This window comes from Pipistrellus kuhlii, unplaced genomic scaffold, assembly GCF_014108245.1.
Source record: "Pipistrellus kuhlii isolate mPipKuh1 unplaced genomic scaffold, mPipKuh1.p scaffold_m20_p_16, whole genome shotgun sequence".
NCBI lineage: Eukaryota > Metazoa > Chordata > Mammalia > Chiroptera > Vespertilionidae > Pipistrellus > Pipistrellus kuhlii.
This window is the reverse complement of record NW_023425471.1, coordinates 35,483,706-35,495,285: the sequence shown is the minus strand read 5'-3', so window position 1 is coordinate 35,495,285 and position 11,580 is coordinate 35,483,706.

Sequence of the window (11,580 nt, the reverse complement as noted above, 5' to 3'; positions counted from 1 at the left end):
GTAAGCCAAATTTTACTGGTGTTTGCCCAAAACTGTCAAAAATGTCCTTTAAAATTTACTCAAGTAACATTTTAAAAAATATGTATTTATTTATTTTAGAGAAAAAGGAAGGGAGAGGAAGAGAGAGAGAGGCATAATTGTGAGAGTGACACATGGATCCCACTGCCTCTTGCAAGTGGATCCTAGAGCTCACAACCCCAACACAAACTTACTTCAGAATCAAACCTGTGACCCTCCCAGTGCACAGTATGACAATCAACTGAGCCACACAGATCCATCAGTGTTTTTATTGTTACTACTAGAGGCCGGTTGCATGAAGATTCATGCAAGAATAGGCCTTCCTTCCCCTGACTTTGCTCCTGGCTGCCCATGAGCTTTCAAGTCCTCACTTCTGGCCAAGCACTGCTCCTGTAGCTCCCTTTTCTCCCTCCCTCCCCCTTATAGCAGGCATCCTGCCCTGGCCAGCCACTCCACTTTCATGTATGCAAATTAACCTGCCATCTTTGTTGGGTTAATTTACATACTCACTCCTGATTGGCTGATGGCATCACAGAGGTGTGGTCAATTTGCACATTTCTCTTTTATTAGTGTAGATATTGTCCCAGAGTAGTAGAGCTGCTGTCTTTGCAAAAGAAAAATGACACACAGCCTTTTTGGAGCAGCAGAAAGTTAATTCAGCTAATGTGATTGCCTAAAAAGCATGTCTAGTGGAAGAAATGTAATGGAGCAAAAATAAAATAGTTTCAGACCTAAGAAACTTATTCCAGCATCTTCTGATCTATACTTAACATGGAATCAGTCAGTCCACAGTTATTAAAAAACTTGTTTAAGATTTATATTCATAGCAAAATTCTTGGCAGCTGAAATATTTACAAATGTAAAGTGTGTCACGTTGTGAAAGAACTATCTCCAGCTTCCTTAATTAAATCAATTGTACATTGATTTATACATTAAAGTTAAAATGTAATGTATATGATAAGGTTACTCCTTTGGGGTACTTAATGGCTTTATTATCCATGAAAATCATCATTAAAAAGAGCCTTCTAAAGGCAATTTAATATGACAATTTTGATTTTTTTAAAAATCAAATGATGTTGCATTATGTTCAGCTTTCACAAATAGGAGCACTCAGATCTGATCCTTACACAGCAATGCTGAATGCAAATGTGCTTCACCTGGTGCAGCGGCCAATTACATTTGCCAGCTCTCTAGGTCTACTTCTGTCACTAAGAGTCTACCCGGCACAATGCTGGTCATATGTGTGGCCCAGAAACCAGGCCTAATACATCTTTCAGACATTCTCATTCCTGAGCTGGTCTATGACTTAAATTAGATTTTGCCACCAATAAATATCTTTTTGAGATATTTATTTTAAACTGCTAAAAAACAAAAGTCCAGCTGGTGTGACTCAGTGGTTGAGTGTCATGGTTCGATTCCTGGTCAGGGCATGTGCCCAGGTTTCGGGCTCTATATCCAGTGGGATGTATGCAGGAGGCAGCCAATCAATTATTCTCTCTTATCATTAATGTTTCTCTCCCTCTTCCATCCTCTTTGTAATCAATAAAAATATTTTTTAAAAAGAATAAAACAGAAGACTCAAAAGGAAGCTTTGACCCTCCCCTCTTTCCTGCCCCAGAGATTCAGACAGAAAACCTGCTTCAGTAAGAAGATCTTAGGATGCTACCTTAGCCTAATCTGAATTAAGTATGGTAAACAAGAGGGCTTCAGGCAGGGGCCTGATATCTAGATACCCTCTGAGTTGCCCAGCAAGGATTGTCCTGCCAACTATGTTCTGCTCTTCCTCAACTACCTGCAAATTGCCCATTCTCATTCTGAAATCTAAGACCCTGTTTTCCCCACTTTCTCCTTTTGTCCAAAAATGTCTTATACACAAAATGCTGGCTCCCTGTCTTTAATTTTCATGGATTTATCATGTGTGAATGAGAGGAGCCACATGTTAACCTGACAAGCTCTTGCAAACTCAGAGACCTAAAATAACTACAAAAGCCAAAACGGTTTGGCTCAGTGGATAGAGCATTGGTCTGCAGACTGAAGGGTCCCAGGTTTGATTCCAGTCAAGGCATGTACATTGGTTGAGAGCACATCTCCAGTAGAGTGTGCAAGAGGCAGCTGGTAGATGTTTCTCTCTCATCGATGTTTCTAGCTCTCTATCCCTCCCCTTTCCTCTCTCTAAAAAAATCAATAAAAGATATTAAAAAAATAAAGTAAGTACAAAAGATGGTTTGAAAATTAAATATTTAAACTACAAACAGGTTATAGTGGGTAATCATGTCCTAGGCTGATATTTTCCCTGACAAAGAACAACATAAATCTTCTATACTGAGCCCATTGGCCTTTTTTTCCCTCTAAGATAACATATCTGTGAGATGTCTGGTTAACTTGTAACTTCCCTTTTTCTGGAGCCCCTTGGGGCACAACCAAATGTGGTGGGAGTCAGGATGATGCCTCAAATTCCTTCTTTATCATGTTAATTGTTCTGTACCCACCTAAGTACGTGTCCATCATTTTACTTTTTATCCAATTCCTGGGGTTTCCCACCGCTTTGCTTTGTCCCACCTCCTTAATCCATCACCAATTAATTTCATGTAACCCACCTATGTCCCTCCTTTGACTGCAATGTATAAATACAAATGTAACCCGTCATTCTTCAGAGCACTATCTCAATTTATTGAGGCTCTGCTTCCTGGCATAAGTCGACAGTTTGGCTCAAATAAACTCACTAAAATTTTTTACAGATTTCAATGGTTTTTGGTGTTTTTTTTTTTTTTCTATTAACGCATGTCTATGTGAATTTCCCATGCACATGTATTAAACTTTGATTTCTTCCTATTAATCTGTCTCTGTTAATTTGATTATTAAACCAATCTAGAAGAATTTATAAGGTGGGAGAAAAAGTATTAACTTTTTCTTGTCTCTGTTTTGTTACTCACAGTTTTAATCTTGCTCAGATTGAACTTTTACTCTGGTTTATGATCATGGCTTTTTGTTCTATGTCCATTGTATATTCATCTCATGTCCTGGGCCTTAATCATATCATATCAAGTTTCTTTTTTACCTTTATCTTACCTAATACTTAAATTCTAGTAAATTACTTTGCATCTCTAACCTGAACTGCTGGGTTGCTACATAAACTCCAATTTCTGCTGGATGGTGCACTGGTCAGCATCTTAATAACGAAGTTTCTATCCATGTGTTCATTTAATGAACATGTATTTATCTGAGCAAACACTCTCTTAGCTTTGGTGATACAGAGATGAATGAGAATTCTCAAGGAACTTACAGTGTAGTGGATGCTACAGAGAAGTTAATCAACGATTTTAATAGAAGGTATAATGTAAGTATTATATCAATGGAGTCAGGTAAACACAAAGGGGGTATTCAAGAAGGCTTCCTGGAGGAGGTGATACTTAAGCTGAATCTTGAAGGCCAGATAGGAGTTCATAAAGCAGAAGAAATGAATAAGTAAGAAGGCAGGAAGGGTATTCATATGTAACTATGTAAGCAAGAGATAGCATGGCAGATTAGAGAAACTGTAACCAGACAAACAATGGGTCTGTGTTGCCTGTCACTACTCAAGCCAATTAAGCAGAGACAGGTTTGAAGCATATATGAATGTTTATCCCAATAGCCGGCAGCATGGGAGAGCAGCAGGTATCCACAAAAATCTGCTCTCCAACATCCCCATAAGCCAGTTGCTCATATAGCAAAAGCACAAAGAAAAAGTAGGTAAAAAGGGCAGTTTATAGATATGCAAACAGACCAGGGGTCTTCAAAGGGCTTAGTGATATGCAAGGGCTGGGGTTACATGGGCAAATAGCCAAAGGGAATGCCAGATGGTCAGTTAACAGGTAAGCAGGCTGGAGGTCTGCAAAAACCTGTAGGTGTGCAAAAGGGCTGGGAATCTCCAAAGGGCTGGCAATTCTGTTTTTTTTGCAGCAAAGTGGTTAATCTTTCCATGATAATAGGCAGTTCCATATGGGGAGGAAGGGCTGTTTCAGGTTAACACCAGCCAGGGTAGAAGTGTCTTCTTTGATCAGAATAAAACAATCATGGTGAACAAATCATGATTAATATTTTTTACAGTACTAGCTGATTCCCCACATTCTACTTCTTTCAAAACTACATGTATTTTAGTATGGCCGAAACATATTTGCAGCAAAATGGTGAAATATGAGGCCAATTGGAGCCAGATCATGAAAAGCCTTGTGCTATATTCTAACTAGTAGGCAATAGGAAAATGCTGAAGGGGATTAAGCAGAGGAGTGCTATAATCAGCTGTGTTTCAGATTACTCTCCAGGGCTATGGGAAATAAATTAGAGACATATGAAAGAGGGTGGTCAGAGACTTACTATAATCCAGGTAATATGTAATGAAGGACTGAAATTAGATTGGTGCAAGGGGCATGGGAAGGAGGGCATGAAGTAAGAGGAAGAAATGTAGTATTTGATGATTCAGAACTTGACAAATCATTGGACATAGGATAAAAATAAAATAAAAACTAACCCTGTAGTTTCATATTTGAGGTGTTAAGAGAAGAAATTGTAGTTGAAAGTTTTGATTTAAAATTTAAAACTTCAAGTTTTGAAGAAGGAATTTTGGGGAAACACAGGCAGGCTTAGGGATTTTTTAGAATTGGGGTCCATTGAAAAGCACTGGACTGCAGACTGGGAGAAGGTACATTTTCATAACACAAGGTGCAGTCACATCTCCATCTGACAAGGAGGAAGCAACAGGTATATTTCCATAAGACAAGGAAACTGAAAGTAGCCAAGAAAGCTCTATATTTACAAAATAAAGAGAAAGAAGCCCTTCATTCTGAAGGAGAAGAAGGAAGCCCAAAGGGAATAGAAAAACAGTAAGGAAGGAAGGAGAAGGGAGAGAACCTCAACCTTTGAGTCCAGGAGTTACTATAGTAACCAGTCTAGAGGAATAGTGACCAATCAGAGGGGATATCAAGGCACCAGGTTGTGCAGCCTATGTAAGCCATAGCGAAGGGGAACCCAGTGGGACTCTTCCCCCTCCCTACTTGGGAGTCCATTCTGTGGGACTTTTCCCTCTCTCCATGTGGGAGTCTGTACTTGTTCTTCAATAAATCTCCACCTTTGCTATACCACTTTCTGTCTGTGGATTCATTCTTTGATTCCAGCAGACAAAGAATTCAGGTTCCAGCCCAAAAATTCGTTATTAGATGGTGCGTGGCTGGGAATTTCTCCGTAAATCAGCCAATTCCATCTTCTTCACATCGAATGGTGAGTAACCACAAATTCTCTCTCTTTTCTGTCTCTTGTATGATTTTGGAAGCTGATGAATGTCTGCTAGTCACTTAAACTTGGCTGCCATCTACAAAGTGGGTATCTCTCTCTCTCTAAATATATATACGTGAATGAAAAGAGCCACATGTAACCTGACAAGCTCAGGGGAGGCCTGCGTAGCAGTCTTACAAACTCAGAGACCTAAAATAACCACAAAAGATGGTGTGAAAATTAAATATCTAACTAGAAACAGGTTATAGTGGGTAGTCATGTCCTAGACCGATATTTCACCTGACAAAAATCAACTTAGATCTTCTTTACTGAGCCCATTTGCCTTTTTTGCCTCTAAGATAACATATCTGCCAAAACCGGTTTGGCTCAATAGATAGAGCGTAAGCCTGCGGACTGAAAGGTCTCGGGTTTGATTCCAGTCAAGGGCATGTACTTTGGTTGTGGGCACATCCCCAGTAGGGGGTGTGCAAGAGGCAGCTGATCGATGATTCTCTCTCATCGATGTTTCTAACTCTCTATCCCTCTCTCTTCCTCTCTATAAAAAATCAATAAAATATATTAAAAAAAAAAAAAAAGATAACATATCTGTGCGATGTCTGGGCAACTTGTAACTTCCTTTTTACCCAGGACCCCTCAAAGCACAACAAATGGCCTCGAGACATTCCTTCATGTTGTTATCAAGTTAATTCTCAACTGTTAATTATGTTAAAGTATCCTGTATCCATCTCTGTAAAAGAAGCATATGTTCATTATTACTCCCAGACTTCGTGATCCCCAAGGACCACCAGGGAGCCAAGTCCGATGCAATAAACAAAAGAGCCTTTTCCATGCTAGCATGGGCTCTGTCCCACTCACGCCGGCAGCATGGAGGAAGAGAGAGCGAATTTCGCCTAGTCCAGGGGTTTTAATCTAATCGGTGGTTATGTCACTGCCTCAGCTAACCCTGATTGGGCTGGGTCCAGTTACAAAATGGAGGATAACTCTGCCCTGCCCCACAGTGAAGTCAGGAGCTCATCCTCGCCCTGCCCTGCCCTCTCATTCCCCCCTTGTCTTATGTGCCTGAGTCAAATAATTGACTCAGCCTACTTCCTTTCAGCATAAACAACAAATACCATTACCAAGACCCTTAGTACCACAGTTCCCACCAGTATTGTCCTCACTGAAGTCCAGTTCCCCTCCTGCAGGCATCAGTTCTCCTCCTGGCTTGTGTGGAGCCCAGGCTGGGGATCTCACAGGTGAGGCCACTAGTTGCCAGGATCCAGGCCATGCAGGAGCTGGGAGTCATGTAGTCAGGTCTGGGTGCCATCTACTTCAACAGCAGTGGGCATGCTCAGGATAATAGTGTAGCGTCCCTTTGAGTCCTTAGGCAGTGAATTTCTTTACCCACATTGAGTTCCTGGGCTACAGGTTCTGCAGTGGACACTGGCAGTGCATTTGGAACAAGCAAACTGTAGAGTCTGTAAGGACTTGAGCAAGGGAATGGTTACCATACATGATTCCCCCCCCCAAAAAGGGGAAACTTGTCTCAGTAAGGGGTACACCTGGCCCTTAAGAGGGCAAAGGACAGGGGGTTGGTCCAATTTTCACCTATTCTAGGGCACATTTAGTTAAACCCCTTTTCCAGAGTCTCACTTTACCTGTCCTAAGGCTAGAGCTATACTCTGAGATACCTTAGCTACAAAGGTGGGGCTGTTATCTGATACTGGCAGCCCAAATCTAGGTATAATCTCCTGGAGTAATCTCTTGACTACTATAGAGGCAGTTTCCATTCTAGTGGGGTTTACTTCAACCTAATCTGAAGTGTCTACAAATATTAGACCTTATTGCTGGTGGCTTAATCTTTGAAATCCACCTACCAATGCTCTACTGGGGAAGTTCCCTGGGACCCAAATTCACAGGGGGACCCCCTTACCTTACTTAGAATTTACCTGTGCACAGACAGTACTTCTAGCAACTCTGCCTCACAGAAGTTCAGAAGTCTTGGTGACACTTAAGTGGGTAACCTGGTGACATTGGGAAACTCTGACCTAGAGCCTCTGGGACCAACAGTCTTGTCATCTGGAGGGTCCACCAATCATCTGGTCCTTCAGTGGCTTGCTTCTGTTCAGCTGATTCCTTCCAGCTGCAGTTGGTAACCCTCTTTTCTCTATGGATGGCATGGTGTCTCCATCAAAGGGCCTGGATTAAGGCCAAAAGTTCTGGAACTGTGCCCAAATGGTGTGGTCCAGGGTGATTACCACTGCCCCTGCATATCAGGTCCCATCCTGAACATAACTGCTCCCATCCGTGAACAGTACCTTATCGTCTGTTACCTCTGTGCAGTCATGAATGGGTTCCTCCATCATCATCTGGAAGCAGGATGGCAGGGTTGATGGCCAGAGTCTTATGAATCTGGACACAGGGCTGGTCCAGGAGAAAAGCTTGGCCCATCCAGGTTAGCTCCTGGCCCAGAGTCTGCTTATCTGTCTCCTTCACCAGCAATGCTGTGGTGGCCACTGCCTAGAAGCACGCTGGCCACCCTGCTGATACAGCTTCCAGTCTCTTAGACAGATAGGCAACAGGTCTCTTCCAGGGACCTAGAGTCTGAGTGAGAACCCCTTTGGCAATGCCATCTTACCTCACTCACGTAGAGATGGAAGCTGGGCTTTGCGACATCTGGCAAGGCTAGGGCAGGTGCTGAGACGAGAGCCTTCTTTAGCTCCTCAAAGACCCATTGTCCAGTTCAGCAGCTGCGTTCCTTCAGTACATGTTTCTTCTGAGGTCCACAGTCCTTCTTTGATGTCCAAGGAGGCTCCCTGCTTTCTACAATAAACATACTAATTCCTTTCTATTAGTTGATGGCCTTTTATAATTTCAAATTAACTTCTAAACTTTCTTTCTATATCCTTCAAAAATACATAACCATGCCTCAAATTTTAAAGAAAAGGCAAGGGAGGAGGGAGCAGGTCCAGTACCTGTTCCAAGACCTCTAACCGCTTGAAATTTAAAATGCCACATTTTTTCCTACAGATACAGATTTATCTGCATTTCTAAGCCCCCCTCTTCTCCCCCCCGAAGAACATCGGTGAAAATTGCCCAAGCAGTCGCGGGGGGTTAAATCATACAAATAATTGTTTTCACATTGTTTTACCACAATTCTAAATAAATTATAAACCTTTGTGATGAAGCCTACTTAAATCTATAAAGTAGGCACACATGACTGGGAAAAAAAATGACTCCCAAAGTTTACAAAATACAAGATGCAGGTACAAACCCAAATTCAAGCTTACAATGTGATTACAAATGACAACAATGCCATATAAAGCAAAACAAAACAGATCAAATATAAAAGTTTCATATGTTACATTAAACATTACTTCAGAAAAACTGACTTCAAAAAATACTGCATCACTGACTTAAAATAATTTTTTTAAGTGTAAACATCACATACTTTCTCATCTGACAAATGAGAATAAATAAATCCTTGAGATCCTTGATCATTACTGCTTATTTTTCTAAGAAAAATACAAGACATAATAATTAAGAGCTTCAATTCTGTTCTCTAAATTTTTGATGAGGCAAATCTAAATTTTACTTTCTTATGTCTTTTTTTTTTTCTTTTACATCCTGCTTAATTAGGGAGAAGTTTCAGCAACAGATCTGGTCAGACAAAGCACTGAATAATCTTTTTGCAGGAGAGCAAATAGTCTTGCCCTCTCCGGCCTCCCCTAGACCTCTCCGCACCAGCAGCAGTTTACTAAGATTTAAGACAATGTCAGAAAAAATGAATTTTGTTCATAGGTCAATCACAATTCATACTTAAGTAGCTATATGACTCTGCTTAAAGGAAGACAAAACATTGTAAGCATGGCCATCTGGGCAGCTTTACCATGGAATCACCTGCCACTCCCTGCAGATCAATGGAGTAGCATTCAAATGCAAATGAACACATTCTTTAGCTGAAGACTCCCAGCCATTCATATGTAAACTTGTTACCACTACCATCTAGTTCCTGCCTCACAGCGGGAAATTTCAAAAGCTGCTTACAATGACTTGGGAAACCAGTTTTAATTTATCTCCCAGTTAATCTCCACCATTTTTAAAGCTCATTCTGTACACAGAAAAGTTTAAGCACAGCCCAAAACTATGCGCACTCATTTTGAACTGGCCTTTTCCCTTTACATGAGCACAGAAATTCGCCCTTGAGGCCTCTTCTCCTAGACCCGATGCTGCCACACCGTCCCAGGCCCCAGAGCGAGGCTTCTGCCGCCACCGCCCCAGCCGTGCTGCTCAGCCGGCCCCCTGAGGAGGAAGCACGAGTCTGCTCAGCGGCTTCCCGGCTCCGCCTCCCCTTCTCCAGGCAGTCAGCAAAATTAACCCTCCCCGAGCGAGGCCACCACTGCCCAGCCTCGCTCCAATGTGCAAACTGAGCCCCGAGGAAGCCCTCCCTCCTACCCAATGCCGCCAAGGAGCCCCGCTCCACCACGCTGGCCACACTTCGCCAGCTCCATCCTGGGGCGCCATGTTGCCTGCCGATACCAAACTCAGGCCTGGGAAAGGCTCCCGTCACTTTCCGCAGGTGAGGCAACAGCTCACGCAAATCACCTCGTCCTGGGAGATGCTTCCATCCCTCTCCCTATATGAGGGTCCCTCTAGGAGAGGATCCATGTCTCTCCTAACTGAGGGGCCCTCCTGGGAGGTCAGAACATCTTCTGAATCCTCCTGACTGTGGCCTTAATGGTGTGTCCACCAGGCGTATTAGGGCACCAATTCCACGAGGGGTTTTACGTCCCTCCAGAGCACTCACATAAGGACACAGACAAACACACACCTACCATGGCCAGTCAGGCTCTCCAGATCGGAGTCCCTCATGGTCCTGGCTGGGGATCCCAGACGAATTCCCCTATATGTTATGCCCAGACTTTGTGATCCCCAAGGACCACCAGGGAGCCAAGTCTGATGCAATAAACAAAAGAGCCTTTTCCATGCTAGCATGGGCTCTGTCCCACTCACGCTAGCAGCATGGCGAAAGAGAGAGCAAATTTTGCCCAGTCCAGGGGTTTTACTCTGGTCAGTGGCGATGTCACTGCCTCGGCTAACCCTGATTGGGCTGGGTCCAGTTACAAAATGGAGGATAACTCTGCCCTGCCCCACAGTGAAGTCAGGAGCTCATCCTCACCCTGCCCTGCCCTCTCATTCATCATTTCACCTTTTACCCTAATCCAGAAGTTTCCCCACTTTGCTCTGTCCCACCTCCCTAATCTATCACCAATGAATTTCATGTAACTCACCTACATCCCTTTCCTTTGATTGCAATGTATAAATATAGATGTAACCCTGCATTCTCTGGAGCATTATCTCAATCTGTTGAGCTTCTGCTTTCCGACGTATGTTGATAGTTTGGCTCAAAGAAACTCACAAAAATTCTTTACAGGTTTCAATGTTTTTTTGTTTGTTTGTTTGTTCTCCCCACCCCCATATATATATTATTTATCTGTCTTTCACTGCTCTATTCTGGATGTATTGTCCAGGGCCAAAACCAAAGCAGGCATTAGTCAGTCAAGTGAAAGCCACAGGGCGACTGCCGCTAGAAGAAAAGTCTCTCATGGAAGGATAAACTGGTGCTGGGACGAATTTGAGCTTTAGGTTTCCACCAGTTGCAAGTAAAGCCTGGCCATCCACTAAATGAGTGCTTGGGTCCCTGCCCAGCACCGAAAATGAAAGAGGCAATTCTCCCTCTGGTCCAGATTCTCGGATGTTCTTACGTGAGTAAGAGTCACAGTGGAGGTGCTGGGAGAGAATCTCTCCATGGAGTGCAGACCGCCTCAATAGGGTTTTAACAACACATGTAATTAAATTCTGACCCATCCAGGGGATTCATACAAGTGTTGGTCACCCAGAATCCTGGGTCTTCGCAGCTGTCTTAGACAGCTGGAAGAGAAACTGAGATATGGTTCCAAGAACAGCACATTTCTGACCCTCTACGTACGTCCACTCCCCTGGCCCAGATCCCAAGCAGGTTTTAATTGGAGAATCATCTGCCTTTTCTTCTGCTTTCTATTGTCAGTCAGGTCAAATAGTATCCAGCCAAGACCACTGCCTCCGAGGTCCAGGACCCATTAAGCTTAAAATCCTAAGCCTCCATTGGTGCAGGCCTTCATAGTAAGGGTCCTGGGAAAATTTTTCTAGATAAGAATTAAGAGAGAAGAGTCAACTGTTTTCCACCCCTGCAGAAGTTTTAGCCTTTCAGATAATTCAGAATTAGAGCCAGACATGCATAGCTGTTAAGTTATTTCATTAATTACTGGGTTACTT